This window comes from Martes martes (assembly GCF_963455335.1).
Source record: "Martes martes genome assembly, chromosome: 9".
Taxonomy (NCBI): Eukaryota; Metazoa; Chordata; class Mammalia; order Carnivora; family Mustelidae; genus Martes; species Martes martes.
Window position 1 is genome coordinate 127,378,733 of NC_137896.1, and position 16,006 is coordinate 127,394,738.

Genomic DNA, 16,006 nt, shown 5'->3' on the forward strand with positions numbered 1-16,006 from the left:
TGAATGCCAAAATGGAAGAAACTGCAGAGAAATGTCCAGAGATCTGCAGAGAGGTTCCCTCCAATCTTTGACCAGTGAGGAGGACATGTATGGGGGAAACTTGATGAAACAGGTGCAGAGGAGGGGGAGGAAGAGCAAAGAGGTGGAGGCTGAGCACTTCTGGGAGCTCATGAAGGACTGTTCATGGCAGGTATAGCCAACCATAAGGTATGCACTTAGTAATGGGTCCAAATCAGTCCTAGACTAAAAGTTGCTCTCAGTGGTTTCTAACAAAGCTTGGAAGCAATCCTGGGGAGGCTCAGGCTGATGCTAAGTAATGTAACTACATTTTTAAAAAAATAAATTCCATGCTAATTAAAGAATTGCAACTTTACATCCCAGCTCTGTACAGTACACAACGTAGATCATCCAATAAAAATTAATGGGCATACAAAGAAGCAGGAAAATATGATCCGTGACCAGCAGAAAAATCAATCAGTAGAAACAGACACTAAAATGACAGATATGATGATATCAGCAGATAGAACATTAAAACAGCTATGATAAATACACTCTGGTAACACAAGAATGTAAAGGAAAACAGGAATGTGATGATAAGTTAAGTGGAAGATATAAAAAGCTCCAAATGTAACTTTTAAGAGATGAAAAATGCATTATCTGACAAGAAAAACACATGAAAAGGAATTTGCTGCACATTAGCCATGCAAAGGAAATCATCAGAACACGAAAATATAGCAATGAAAATGAAGGAAAATGAAACACAGAAAGAAAACTAATGAGAATCAATCAATAAATAAACAGAGCATCAGTGACCTGTAAGACAGTATCAAGCACGTAAGTGAAGATCCAGAAGGAGAAGAGAAATATATGGGGTTGGGAGCGAGTAGTGATACCTGGAAGTTTTTCCAAATTTGATGAAAACTGTAAACACACACAGATCCCAAAAGCTCAATGGATCTTAACAAAGGAAACAAAGGAAACCACACCAAAGCACATCATAATGAAATTTCTAAAAGCCAATAATAAAGAAAACTTTTTAAAGCAGACAGAAAAAAATCCACAGTAGGAACAGACAGAGGAACAATAACAACAAAAAATCACAGCAGACATAACAGAAGCTATGCAAAATAGAAGATAATGAGCAACATTTTTAAAGTAGTGAAAGAAAAAAATATAAATCTCAAATTTATTACCAAGTGAACTTGAAAAATAAAAATCGGATAGAGACTTTCCTAAGGAAATCTCAAAGAATTCACCTACATCAGGTATGTGCCATTAAAAAATGTTAAAGGAAATTCTTCAGGTGGAAGGAAAAATGATACCAGAGAGAAATCTGGATCTATATGAAGGAATGAGGAGCACCTGAAATGACAAATACATGGGTAAATTTCAAAGATATTTTTTGTTCTTTTTTTGAACTTCCTTAATTTGCAGAGTTAAGGTAACGAGTTGTAACTATCTTGTGGGTTTATAACACATAAACTGTATGAAAGAGTACAAAGGACTAAAGAACAAAATGGAAGCAATTAAAAACAAAACAGAGTTAAAATAGAATCCTAAAAACACAAAATTAAAAATACAAAAAAACTTGTATAGAAGGGAAAAGGCCAAAAACAGGTAAGAAGAAAACTGATACCAAGCTACTAGCTTTAAACTTAACCATATTGACAACTGCATTAAATGAAATGACTTAACAATCCCAATAAGATGCAGAGATTAATAGATTGATTAAAAAAAAAAAAAGAGCAAGACCCACCTGATCTAAGGATATGCTTTCTACCAAAAAGCCCATGGGAAAGGTAAAGATATAGCACATTAAAGAATGGAAAAAGATACACCATGCAAATACCAACCCATAGAACGATGGAGTGTCTATACTGATGTCAGAGTAGTTTTGAAACTACCAGAGATAAAGAGAGATTTCTATAAATATTATATGGCAAATTAATCAGGAGGCTATCTCAATCCTAAATTAGTATAAACCAACTAACAGAGCTTCAAAAAATCTTAAGCTATAACCAATAGAACTGCAACAAGAGATTAAAAAAAAAAAAAAACCACAATGGTATTTGGACATTTCAACACTTTTTTCTCTGTAATTGATAAAACAGAAAAATCCTGAAGGGCAGAGCTGAATTGAGCCACACTACAAACCAATCAGATCCAATTTGATCCAATTGGATCAAATCAACATTTAGGGAACATGTGATTCAAAGTAGAGGAATGCAAATTAATTTAAAGTGTACATAAAACATCCACCAAGGTAAATCATGTTCTGGGCTGTAAAATAATCTCAAAATAGTTAAATACATTGAGATCATAGAACATACACTTTCTCATCATGGCAGAATTAAACTAAAAATCAATAGCAAAAATATATCTGAAAAATCACTCAAATACGTATAAATTTAAAATAGAAAAAAATTCTAAATTACTTCTGTTAAAAAAGAAATTGTAATGGAAGTTAGAAAATATTTTGAATAAAAATTTTTTTAAATGTTGGTATTCGTAGGATGTAGTTAAAGAAATGGTTAATTAAAAAGAAAATATGGTTATTTAAACATGGTAGATCCAAATGATTCAATAATCTGAATTCTTTAATATTACAATACACAGATCAACATTTTTTGATCGAAAAAAGCTTTCCATGAGATATTGTTGGGTGAAAAATATGTTATGGAAAACATGTATAATGTCTAATTTATATGACATTTTTGCAAAGAGACCATGTATTTGCCCTTAATGTATAACATGATGATCATCAAAGAGTTAGCAAGGTTACTTTTCACCGAAAAGATTTCATAAGATTTTTTCTTTCTTCACATTTTCGTATGTGTGAAATATGTACAACATTCAAGTATATTTATTATCAGAAAAAGATAACAAACTGTATTTTTAATGATTAAAAAGTGGAAATCATTCATTCACTTACTCAAGGCATTTACCAAATATTATCCATATGCCAGAACTTTGCTAGATGCTGGGGATAGAAAGATGAATGAATAGGCATGGGATTCCTTCTTCCTGGGCATGGCACGGAGTACAGAGCTGACTGTCCACCATTTCCTAATGGCCACAAATGGGTATAATAACAGTATATACCTAACTCGATCATCATAATAACTAAGTCAGATAGGGGGTGGAGGGGCTCTTACCCTGATCACCTCTTTGCCTCTGTGGAGACAGAGTGGCCCTAGCCCAATCCTGGAGACAAATAGGCACAGTCAGGAGAGAAAGGCCTCAGTGTTCCTGAGGCTGCCTTAGTACAACATGGAAGCTGAGATGAGAGCCAGTAGGTGACTTCAGAGTGGAGGTCAGCAGAGGACATCCCAGACCATAAGTCCGATGGAGGACATGGCAGAGACCTTCAAGGTCAGGGAGAAGGGACTGGGGGTCCACGCAGCAAGAAGGGTCACAGAGCTCCAGCCAACCTTAAAATTTTTTTTTTTAAGATTTTATTTGTTTATTTGAGAAAGGGAGTGAAAGAGAGAGCACAGGTGGGGAACAGAGAGAGGAAGAAGCAGACTCGCCACTGAGCAGAAAACCCGACGCGGAACTCCATCCCAGGACCCCGGGATCATGACCTGAGCCGAAGGCAGATGGTCAACCAACTGAGCCACCCAGGTGCCCCCATCCTCAAATTTTAAATTTACTAATGGAAAGTATTTTTTTTAACTACTAACAACCATTATTTCATAAAATAAAGGGTTTCCAAAAGTCAGACTGATTTTACCTCAGAATAAAGAACAGAGCTTTTAAAAAGTTGAATAAATTCTAATCAATGTAGCTTTTTTTTTTTTTTTTAAGATTTCATTTCTTTATTTGACAGAGACCACAAGTAGGCAGAGAGGCAGGCAGAGAGAGAGGAGGAAGCAGGCTCCCTGCAGAGCAGAGAGCCCGATGTGGGGCTTGATCCCAGGACCCTGGGATAATGACCTGAGCGGAAGGCAGAGGCTTTAACCCACTGAGCCACCCAGGCACCCCTCAATGTAGCTTTATGACCAACCTTCCACATTGTCCTTCTTTTGTCTCATTTAGCCATGGACCAATGCAGTATGGGTCCGCCCTGGTTGCTGGGTCCATGCTTGGAGAACCCTGGTCGCTGAGTTCATGCTTGGAGATCCCTGTTGTTTATCATTTTATGATATCTGAAAGGTATGGAGAGTTTTAAGACTTTAAGTAGAGGAGTAATAGAGTCAAATACATAATTTAGACAGCTCATTCAGACCTCAATATTCAGGAGGGATTCTGTAGGTGAGTGGGAGGCAGGGAGACCAGTTCAGAGGCTCTGTTAATTGTCTAAAGCAAAAGGCCTTAAGGCCCCAAGTTAAAGAAGACCATTGAGTATTTCTCTAATGAGACAGTTATTTTGACTTTTATCCCCCTCCCAACTAAAATAAACCCCACATTTTCTTTTTAAATCACCAATAAAAAAAACTATGTTAGGTCATTGGTTTTCGTATTTTGGGTAATTGCTAGAGGCACCATGCTTAACTGAGCCCAGTATTAGGCAAGTGTTTCTGTTTGATGAATTCTTCAGGACATTTCCTGGAGCCTCTGAATGATATTTTCAGGGTTTCTTTATACACAATCTTTAAGATTAGTTCTTCAACTTTCTCTTTATTGATTGGAAACAATAGAGCTCTGGCCTATATGTGTCACTATATGTTAGATATGTATTTAATGAACATTGACAAAATTAATGTTATTGTAGTTGGCATTTTATTAGAATATCAGAATGCATTTTTCTTTTTTTTTTAAGATGTTATTTATTTATTTGACAGAGAGAGATCACAAGTAGGCAGAGAGGCAGGCAGAGAGAGTGAGAGGGAAGCAGGCTCCCTGCCGAGCAGAGAGCCCGATGTGGGACTCGATCCCAGGACCCTGAGATCATGACCTGAGCCGAAGGCAGCGGCTTTAACCACTGAGCCACCCAGGCACCCCCGGAATGCATTTTTCTAAACTAACTTTATCTCCCTCTAAACAAAATGAGTTAGGACCCAAGTATTGTCTTGAGACATGAATTTTTTCTCTTTTAGGCAAATGTGGATTTTGGCACCCAAAATTGAAATAATCTTGAAAAATTAGTTCAAAACAATTCACATTTACACATGTACCTTGTCCCTACCTTATAAATAAAGTGTAAAAACCACTCACATAGTTACTGCCTCATAAATGATGTTGAAAAACCACTTGAATGTTACCAGTTACAAAAGAGAGCGTTTCTGGAAAACGTTGAGAAGAAATGAAATATCACCATCTTTTCCCATTAGCAAAGAAAAAGTGAGGAAGAGCATTGAAGCAGATATGGTTGTTGTGTGTTTTAAAATTATTCCCTTGGTAATAATTAATTTGATGGTGCTTAATGATGATTCCAAAATTAAAAATGGCTATACATGTGCCTTTGGTTTGGTAGAATGGAGAAGCCTAATTTTGAAGGGATGTCTTTTGCTGCACGGACTTAATTTCAACAAACATTTGCAGAATACTTACTATACACTGGGCCAGAGATATTTTCTGTGGGGATGGAGAGGACCAGAGATTAATTCAACACAGTTTCCACTAGCAAAGACCACATCTAATGATAGGTCCAAGCATCGTCTAGTGATAAGTCCAACACAACTGTCTATAATTACAAGGCAGAACAAAGTGAGGACTGTGTCTAATAAGAATTGTAAATCATGGGCTTCCTGAAGACAAAGGCTCTCTCTCTATTGACAACACTTTCAAAAGACCTGTCATGAAGGTAAAGCCCAGTCATTGACAATGAGCATTGATAGATTCGAGACTGCATATTCCATGAAAATAAGGGCCAATTTTTATGCAAATCTGTATTCTCAGGATCTGACACAGGCAAGGTATGTAGTAAATGCTCAATAAACTCTGTTAAGTTATTGTGCTCTGAATTAACGAATGAGCAACCAAATGTTGTAGAGCATAGAGGAACTCACAATTCAACCTGACTGGGATACTTGAGGCAATCAAGGGAGTGTTTAGAATCAGGTGGCACTTGAAGTGGACCTTAAAGAATACACTCTGTGCCAAATCAATATGTGTTTGCATATTCAAAAGGGCCCTCTGAAAAATGAAGATCTAGAGAGAGATATCAAACTCAGCCATGTAGAATTCAGCCAGGCTACACAGAAGTCTCCAAAATTACTTCCTAAATCTAACAATCTGAAGTTGGCTCCAGAATCAAATAGAGCCTCTCATAGGTGGTCTCAGCCCACCTGTCCAGAGTTATCTCCATTTATTCAAAAGCTCTTAGCCACCCTGCAGCTAGGCTGGTCTCCTCCCAGCCCCAGAGCTGGCCATTCTCAATCCTGCCACCGGTGATGCCTACAATGCCCTAAACTCAATTCACCGATGAACAGTGGGGAGCTATAGCAGTTTCTGGATCAGATGACCAACATGACTTAACTCGTATTTTAAAACACAGTACAAATAGTAGTTGGGATATATGTTTGGGTGCTTTGACCATGAGCAAAACAGGGGTGCCTGGGTGACTCAGTTGGTTAAGTGGCTGACTCATGATTTCAGCTAGTGTCATGATTTCAGAGTCATGAGGTTGAACCTCAGGTTGGGCTCCATGCTCAACAGGGAGTCTTCTTGAGATTCTCTCTCTCTCTCTCTCTCCCTCTCCTCTCTCTCTCATAAATAAATGAAATCTTTTTAAAAATGAACAAAATAGTTTTATTTGTTTTCTCTAACAGATGAGTCTGAAGTGTTAGATGGTCCCAGTGGCCTAAGAAGCTCTGCTCCACAAAGTCATTCAGGCACCCAGGCTCTTTCTATTTTTTTGTCTTTCCACCTATTGAGATATTGCCTTCATCTACAGAGTAAAATTGACTTACTACTGTTGTGTGCACATTCTTACCCATGAGAAGAGGAAGAAGAGATAGATGGCAAGGGGCATGGTGTAGAAATTGTGCCCATCATCACTTCCATAGGTAGAATCTAGTCATATTGGGAAATGTAGTCTTTAGCTGAGAAATCCTGTGCCCAACTAGAACTTGGGTGTTCTGTGACAATAAAGAAGACAGGTTATTGAGGAACATTTAGTTGTCTCTGGTATAGTTTCCTTCCCTTCCCCTCTGTACTGATGTAAGCTATATTATCCCAACAATGACCTTGATCTACTGAGATATGAATAGAAGACTAGAGCCTGACAAATAAGGCAGTGTGTGTTGGGAGCATGTATGTGTGTGTTGGGGAGTATATATGGGTGTGGAGGAGAGTCACTCTTCCTTACGTACCTATGAGGTGCCCACGCCATGATAATTCCTTTACGTATGCTATTACCATCAATTCTCAAAACAACAATGAAAGGTAGATACTATCCCTAATATATGTGAGGAATCAAGTTTCAAAAATTTTATGGTCACAAAAGTACACAACAGAAACTGGCTTTGCATTCAGGTGCCTCTACCTCCAAGCCCCCTTTGCAACAGCATTTTCTGCATATGGTCTGATTCTGGACTGGTTGATAAACTTAGGACTTCTTCCCCTTTCTGTATATGCAAGTCAAACTTTTGTCCCTCATACTTAATAATTATCCATGCCGGCAGGGAAACTCAATCCACATATTGTCTAATTTCTCTTCCTTGACTATCCTGAAATTGAGTATAATATAGTGTTTCTTGACCAAGCAATATCCGAGAAATGGCAGTGATTTTAGCAAATACTAGATTTCCCATTCCAGGGACCACACAAGGAAAGCCAACTCGTCTTTTCTGTTTGGCTTTTTGGGTTTTTTTTCTTCTTTTCTTTCTTTCTTTCTTTCTTTCTTTCTTTCTTTCTTTCTTTTTTTAATCAACTGAGAAAACATTCTGTTTAAATTCTGGATGCTCCATGAGAATTCATATTTACTTTTCATCAACATCAATGACTACCCTCCTCTTCATCGGACACTGAGGACCCTGATCTATTAAACAGGTCCCCTGATCACTCCTTCCATGGGGCCAGGATGCAATTTGCTAGCAAATTGGAATCAGAATTGGGTTTTTAAAGAGAACCTTCCCACAGTTATAAACATCCTTAATTTTTACAGCAACACATTGACTTCAAACCGGACTCCTAATTATTGCAATATTTCCTTTAAAAGCCTGCAGTGGAGATTCGGCAAGCTCCAGACATCTGCTTCAAATCCAGAAATTTCTTTCTCTTCTCAAAAAAAGGTTGCTCTCTTCCAATTAGCCTCACCAGAGCAGCGGGAGCAAGTGGAGCTCTGTGGATGGGGTTTCATGTTTACTGGGCACATTCCTGCCTCACCCGCCTTTTCCCACATGGGACCATAATAACCACTTTGCCTGCTATACCCAGGACCAAATGGCTTTTGAAGTACGAAAGAGATATGTCTTGAGTCTTTTTTTAAATATCCTCTTGCAAACCTTGGTTTATCATAAACAGATACAGTTTACCTAAGGCAACACATTCTTTACCATTTCTATTTTAAGTATTGGATATAAATTTTAAGTACTGGTGAGAGAACACTTTTGTTGTTGTTGCTGAAGCCTATCTTTACACACCTGAAACACAAAATTCTGGAGGCTGCTTGCCTAGAGTTGGTTGGAGGCAGTAACTGTTATTATCCCAAACCCAAAGGGCATAGTAATGATCATTTCAACTGATACTTAAACCTAATTTCAAAGCTCCCAATAAATGGCCTTATGTTATATTCCAATATAGTTTAACAAATCGTTCTAACCTAAGTTAATCTTCTCCAGGAATCCTATACTAAAAACCAGAAGTTTGGACTTCATAAAAATGTACATTGTGATTGCAAGCCTATTATTTAGTATAAATGACCTTATAGGAGACTTTTACCCTTGGGGCTCAGGGTATGTTGGCCTCACGTCTTATTTTTTCCCATCTGTAAAATGGGAGTTATTGAGGTTTTAAGGACTGATGTTAATCATGTCTCTTTCATCAATCCACCTCTAAGTTTAGAACCAACTGGTCACAGAGAGACAGAGAACAAATATCAATCCATCTTGATGAAGTGGGTTTGGAGAAAGAGGCTCAGTGTGGCATACCCAATTAGAGCTGTTCACTGGATGATTCCAGGTGTGGGTCTGGAGCTCAGATGAGAATCGGCTGGAGATAAGACCTGTTGTGGAAATCATCAGTTTATGTCTTATAATTGAAGCCATGAGAGGAGAGACAATCACACAGAGACTGCCCAGACTGAAAAAAAGAAAATGCAGAGATTCAGATTGGCAAAGCAGAAAGACCTGGACAGGGTCCTGAGTCACAGTCAGACCAAACGGACACACTCGCTTATGGACAACTTTCGGTTGGGAGATGCTAGTCAAAAGCAAACCTTTTTCCCCTGTTCGGCCTACTGAGGTTTTCTTTAGACCCAGAGGCAAGACCAGTAACCGCCCAGCTTAGTAGAGTGGATGTATGGTTTGGGGTATCCCTATCCGTGCACATCCAGTGCTGTATTGGATGGAGCCCCAACACTACCAAAACCCTGAATAAGTCTTCTTCCTACCCCAAGCACCCCAGCCCCAAATTCCAGGGCAACAACAAATCTCTTTAAATTCCCTTAATTGTTTGGATTTTCTTATGCAAACAAATGGCATCAGTTTTGACATTAGAGACTCCCAAGAAAAGTCTTTTGTTAGCCATGGGTCCTAATTTCGAGAAGTTCCCCAGACTTTGTGTGCATCCTTCAAAACAGAAATCAAGCTCATCCAACTGAACCCTGGGGGTTACGTTACAGGAGGACAGGATGGCTTCAGCATGTCAGAGGCTCTCCCTTTGGGTAGCCTTTGCACTGCTCATGTCTAGTAGGGGTTATTTACATCAGGGTGTATGTGATTATCACCTTATTGAGTAGAAGCAAATGGCATCTCCTAAAGTTCAACAGAGCACAGTCTATGCAACCGTCTGCAAAAGTTCTAAACCCAGCTCAAGATCCTTTCTTGCTTTCAGTAAAGCCAACCAGATTCCAGGCCTCAGTCAACATTCCTGCCAGGTACACATACATTTTTACTTTCAGAAGACAAACATCATTTCTCCACCCCATGGATAAGATCTGTCGGAGGGAAGAAATCAGCTGATGGTCTTCCACCCACTGAATTTTAGCTAGAGTTAAGGAGATCTGTCTTCTTGCAGCAGCCAGAGCTGATATTTTTCAGAGCATTGGTCTATCTCTTATCCTTGCCAATAAAGCTTCTTAAAGCCTCACAACTGAATCTGGGCATGAGAAGTGGCCAGCCACGTGGCTCCCTTCATGTCCTTAGCTTTTCCTCTTCTAGCTCCATCTTTCTCCCACTGCCTAGAGGTAATGATAATCACTCCCTCCACCCAGTCTCTAGAAAAGATATAAAGGAGGTGCCATGCCTCCGAGAGCTGAGGAAGAAAGAGTACACAAGAGAATCTAAAGAGGAATAGAGAGAAAAGGACAGCTGGTGTAGGAGAGAAACCTGAATGTCCTCATACCGGTAATGACTTGAAAGATGTACTTACATCCCAGACTGCCCTTCCCTAGCTGCCTTCACCCAGTGTGGGTTTCCATCCAAATACCTTTATTCTTGGACCCCGCAGAATATGCTGATCTCTGAACTGCATCCCAATATTTCTGGCTTCCATCTCCCTTTTGCATATGTACCAGTTGATTCTAATGATGTTCGCCATTCCCACATATGTCTGGGGCTCCCTGAACCACCAAGAGAGGGTGGAGGTTAAGCACAGAAAAGAGCTTTTTATCCTGCAGTCCAATTATGAATGAGTGGTAATGGTTCTCTGGAATACTAACTGCTCTCCCCAGAATTCATCTGCTTCCTCTAAGGATGGTTTTTTTCTAGATTGCAAAGCAACACGAATTTCTTAACGCTTACTGGAACCATGTTGGTAGTCAGCCAATCATGCGTGGATACAAGAACGGCCATTCATCTGTCTGAGTGACCTTAAACTTCCAGTGAGGAAACATATGACTCTTGAGAAGTTGAGACAGTCAAGACCTGTAGTGGAGGAAGGAATTCAGCAGAGCGACTGTGGTACTCAAAACTGCCTAGAGCCTTTGGGGCAGAGAGCACAATGAAAAGACACAGTCTCTGACCCTCAAGGAGCTCTTCATCTAACAGGGTAGAAAGGTGTGTAAATATACAGTGACAGCAGGGTGATAAGAGATATGGTGACATAGACACACAGATCAGTTGTGCTTGTGGTCTAGGAACTGAGTTAACAAAGCCTGGGAATAAGGCTTTGCAGGACAGGGAAAGATTAGAAAAGGAAAGGGAAAGGCATGCATGGAACATTTTGAAGAAGAGTCTAGAAACAAGCCAAATATAGAGTGCACAGCGGGAATATTGGTAGCATGGCAGAGAAGGGTGGGAACTCGGGCTTGCGGCCGGACTGGAGGGCATGGTTGACCAAGTTAGGGAATGAGGAAGGAAGGAAGAATGTTGCGACAGCAGTGCTTGGACCACATGTGTGCTTTGGAAAGTTTATAGAATGAAGATTGACTAGAAGTTGTGTGTCTGGAAGAAGGGAGGAAGCTTGGGAAACTGTTGTGGAATTCTAGGCAATAAATGATGGTGGACTGAAGTAGGGTCATACTGATAGAGGCGGGGAGGAGGTGACAGACAGAATATCCAGAAACTGACTCTAGAGGACATGTTGATGATTAGCAGATGTTCAGAGATGGGTGATGTGGGACCCCAGGAAGAGGATGAACAATGCCTCCGTCCTCTGAAATAGAAGGGGAAGGAGGAGCAATGGCAGAGACAGAAGCATGATGTTGGACCCCAGCACTTCCTTCTCAGACCCTACGGCAGGGTCAGTATGGAGAGGCTCTGCTGGGGGAAATGGGAAGCTCCCAATGACGCAGGCCTTCGCTGTAGAGGAGACTTCCATCCTTAGACATAATGTTCTAGATGCAGCTTTTAAGACATTCCAAAATCCTATAAAAAGAAGACGGGAGAACTCTGAAAATTCAAATAACTTATCTAAACAGTGCTACTAACAATAATATCTAAATAAATGAAAATAATACCTAGTGATAGTTTAAATGTCTAAACAGTTCATTTGTTTATCCAGTGCTATTACCACCACCACTGATGATAATAATAATAATAATAATAATATCTAATAATAGATTTTTTTTCCTTCTGTACCTTTTATGCCCCTTCCCCAGGACCAGGCACAAATAGCGTTGCAATCATCCCAAAGGTACTTCATGCTGCTTTCAAGTTGCTTTGGTCTCCTCCTTAGAGTATGGTTATCTCAAAACTTTTATGAAAATATACATTTGCTGGGGTGCCTGGGAGGCTCAGTCGGTGAAGCATCTGCCTTTAGCTCAGGTCACTGATCCCAGGGTCCTGGGACTGAGCCCCACATTGGGCTCCCCGCTCAGTGGAGAGCCTGCTTCTCCCTCTCCTTCTGCCCCCCCTCCTGTTCGTGCTCACTCTCTCACTCTATCTCAAATAAATAAAATCTTTTAAAATATAAAAAATAAAAAGAAAAAAATAAAAAATATATATTTCTCAAAATATTAAAAAACCCCTATGATCATGTGCCTCCCCAAATATGTGTATAATCATGTGAAGCCCAACATGGGGCTTGAACTCACAACCCTGAGATCAAGACCTGAGCTGGGATTAAGAGTCAGATGCTTAACTAACCGAGTCACCTAGCTCTCTTGTTTTATATTGATTTTTTAAGTAAATAACATTCATGTCTACCTTGTTAACTTGCCATATAATTAGTTGTATATATTATAAGTTACATATCAAATAAAAACCTAAAAGAAGGGGATAAAAGATGTTCTAGTATTTTCCCATAGTCCTAAAGACCATTTTGTGCATTCTCTGTGTGTGCCTACTGCATGGACCAAAAATAAATCTTCATCTAGTTAATTTGTCTAATAGAATTCAGATCAGAAATTATGCTTATCTGAGGTGGGTATTCCCTTTTTTACCATGAAGTGATTAAAATAGAAGATTAAAGCAGAGGTGGGGACATGGGGGACCTGGTGTCTAGGGACCCTTCTGCTCCTGCTGCTCTCAGAGTGAGGGACTGTTTCACTCTGGAAGGACACAGAAACATGGACTCATGAGGGGAGCACAGCCTTCTGGGATTCAGAGGCCTCCTCGGTATACACCTTAACTGCCTGGGCAGGGAGTGGGGCTGAGAGAGCCAGCCCCAAGTTATACTTCCTTTTTGAGAAGAAAGGAGAGACTTCCTACCCCACATCATTCCATCTTCACACCTAAAAGCCCGCCCTGTGATATGCCTGGGTGGCTCAGTCATTTAAGCTTTGGACTCTTGATTTCCACTCCGGTCATGATCTGAGGGTTGTGAGATCGAGCCCTGCTTGGGCTCCTTCCTCAGTGTGGCGTCTGCTTGAGATTCTCTCTCTCCCTCTGCCCTGCCCCCAACACATGCATGCTCTCTCTCTCTCTCTTTCTCTCTCTCCCCCTCTCCCTCTTTCTCATAAATTAATTAATTAATTCTGTTGAAAAACATTCTCCTTGCAAGTGGAGGTGTCTGCTAAATGGGCACTTTCCCATATGGAGGTTAAAAACATGGGCATTTCTGTTTCTTCATGATGAAAACTTTATACTCTTGGATTCAGAGAGACAAGAACATACGTGGTTTCCATTCTTTTTTCTCTGAGATCCTATTCACACGTTAAAACAGAGACATTTGCACGACAGCCTTAGCATCACATCCGTCTGCATCAGACAGCCCCAGTTTAAATCCCGCTCTGGGACTCTCTAGGTTACCTTCAGAAAGTAGCTCAATTCCTTGAACACGTTTCTAAAAATAGACAATTGCTACTCTCTCCATAGAGTTTGGTGGGGATTAAATGCAAGAATGGATACAAGTACCTGACGAAGCTCTCTGACAGACAATAGGCACACAGGGATCAACACCAGGAGCTACCTCAAGCCCCGAGGGGCTTCCCTGGTGCCACACAAGCCGCCTCCAGAAAGGCGAGCATCGCATCCTTCAGTAAATGTGTTAACAGTGAACCTCGGTGAATGTCATTATGCGGCCCACGCAGGAGGGTTGGAGAGGAAGTGTAAGATAAAAAGGCCAAATTGCTTGAAGTCTGGCATTGCCAGGAGGTTGGGGGGAACACATCCATGCTGAGGGGCAGTTGGGAAACACATAGAGAGGGTTGTCCAGGAGTCACCGCAGGGCGATGTCTCTTCAGCTCTCACGCCTGGTAGTCTGTTGATAACGGTGATGTTTTATCAGTGTGGGCTCAGTTTTTCCTTTGGTTAAACTTCCCCTTTACCACATTGAGCGAAGCCATTGTCCTCAGAAGGAAGAATTATGTGGTGGGGAAACCACTTCTTCAGGGGAGTTGACTGTGGCCAACTTATTCCTGGGCCCAACGCAAAGCCAGAGGGTCCCTCTGAAGAAAGAAATAGTTCTCATGAATCATAAATCGTGTTCTCAGCGTGTGAAGGGCAGTTGACTGAGGGAAGATGCCTGTTCCTTTCACTACAGGATGCCAAAGCTCATAACTCTTTCTGAGGCCACAGGGTCTGTCTGTCCTGTGGGGCCATCCAGGAGCAGCGTGATCAGTGGGGCCTCAGCCTGTGGTTTGTGGCCTCTGTTTGGAATACCTACAGTTTGGATCAGCTCAAACACCAGACTAACAAACCTCAGGGGTCAGTGGGCCCTGACCCACCAGTTTCATTAGCCAACTCAGTGCTTTGGGCAGTGGGGAGAAAGTTCTCATTTTTCTAATGCTTTCTCATGCCCTGTGCACTTAGAGAAAAATCCTTGTTTGTTTTGATGACATTTCCCCCTAGAACTTTAGTCTAATGTTGTTCTATATGAACGCAGATACCTTCTACCCTATAAGGTTGATCTGGGGTGGCGATTGTGCTGGTTTTAAACTCTGAGTGTAAGTGTATGTTCAGGACATCTAGCACATCAGTGCTCCCCCTAAAATGGGACACAATTGATCTCAGCGGTTGGGAGTATAATCTTATGATTCAAACAGACTAAGGTTCGTTTCTGGCCCCACCACTTATGGAAGATGGTTAGATGAAATACTCCATCTCTCTAACTCCAGATTTCTTTATTTATAAAGTAGAAATAATATTAAGATCTAGCTAACTTATAAAATTATAATGAGCACTTGACGAAATAAATTCTTGAGAAACAGCACAGTTTTTGGCACGAGACTCAAGAAGCATTGGTTTGTACGCTAACCTTGAGCCCCAAACCTGGGAACTAAGCTCAGCCTTACATGTGTTGATAAACTGAATTATGTCGAGAGGACAGAGTCCGAAGTCGGAGGACACACCAAGCCTGGTTTGTCGATGAAGAAATATGGGTTTGTCCAGCCTATGTAAGACTCTAGGAAACCCGATGGCCACCATTTTATCCAACTAACTGAAGAGTTTATTCAAGTGTTTTCACCCTTTGCTCAGGAAGTTTTCTCCAACTTCCTGAGCCAAGTGTCTCTCAGCCAGACTCATAGTCCATGAACTTCTCTCCTTCAGAGAACTTTCTTTGTCACAATCACATCTTTATGTTTGTAATGTGTGTTTGACTGCCAACCAGCCCACTCTTCCAGGGCTCTGAGCTCCATGAGTGCAGGGACCAACGGTTTTACAGATTTATCCCCTCAGCACAGAATCAGAACATCAGAACTCCATTGTTGGAGCAAATGTTGAGACACTAAAAATTCTGATCACCAAGTACACCGTGTGGGGGAGTTTTTCCCCCGAGACATCATCAAGCAATGCTCGGGACACCATCTGAGTGTCCTACTATTCAACACAATTTTGATACTATCTATCTGGAGATAGTGTCAGATCCCACTGGCCACCCCCCAATTCAGATACCAGTCCCAAGCACCATTAATACCTGTGCTTCTAACCAACTGGGTATAGTTCAGAGGTTCCAACGACCTTCTCTTTGGGTTTGATTAATTTGCTAGAGTGGCTCACAGAACTCAGGGAGAAGTTTCACCTACCAGCTTACCAGTTTATTATAAAAGGATATAAGTGAGGAACAGCCAGATGGAAGA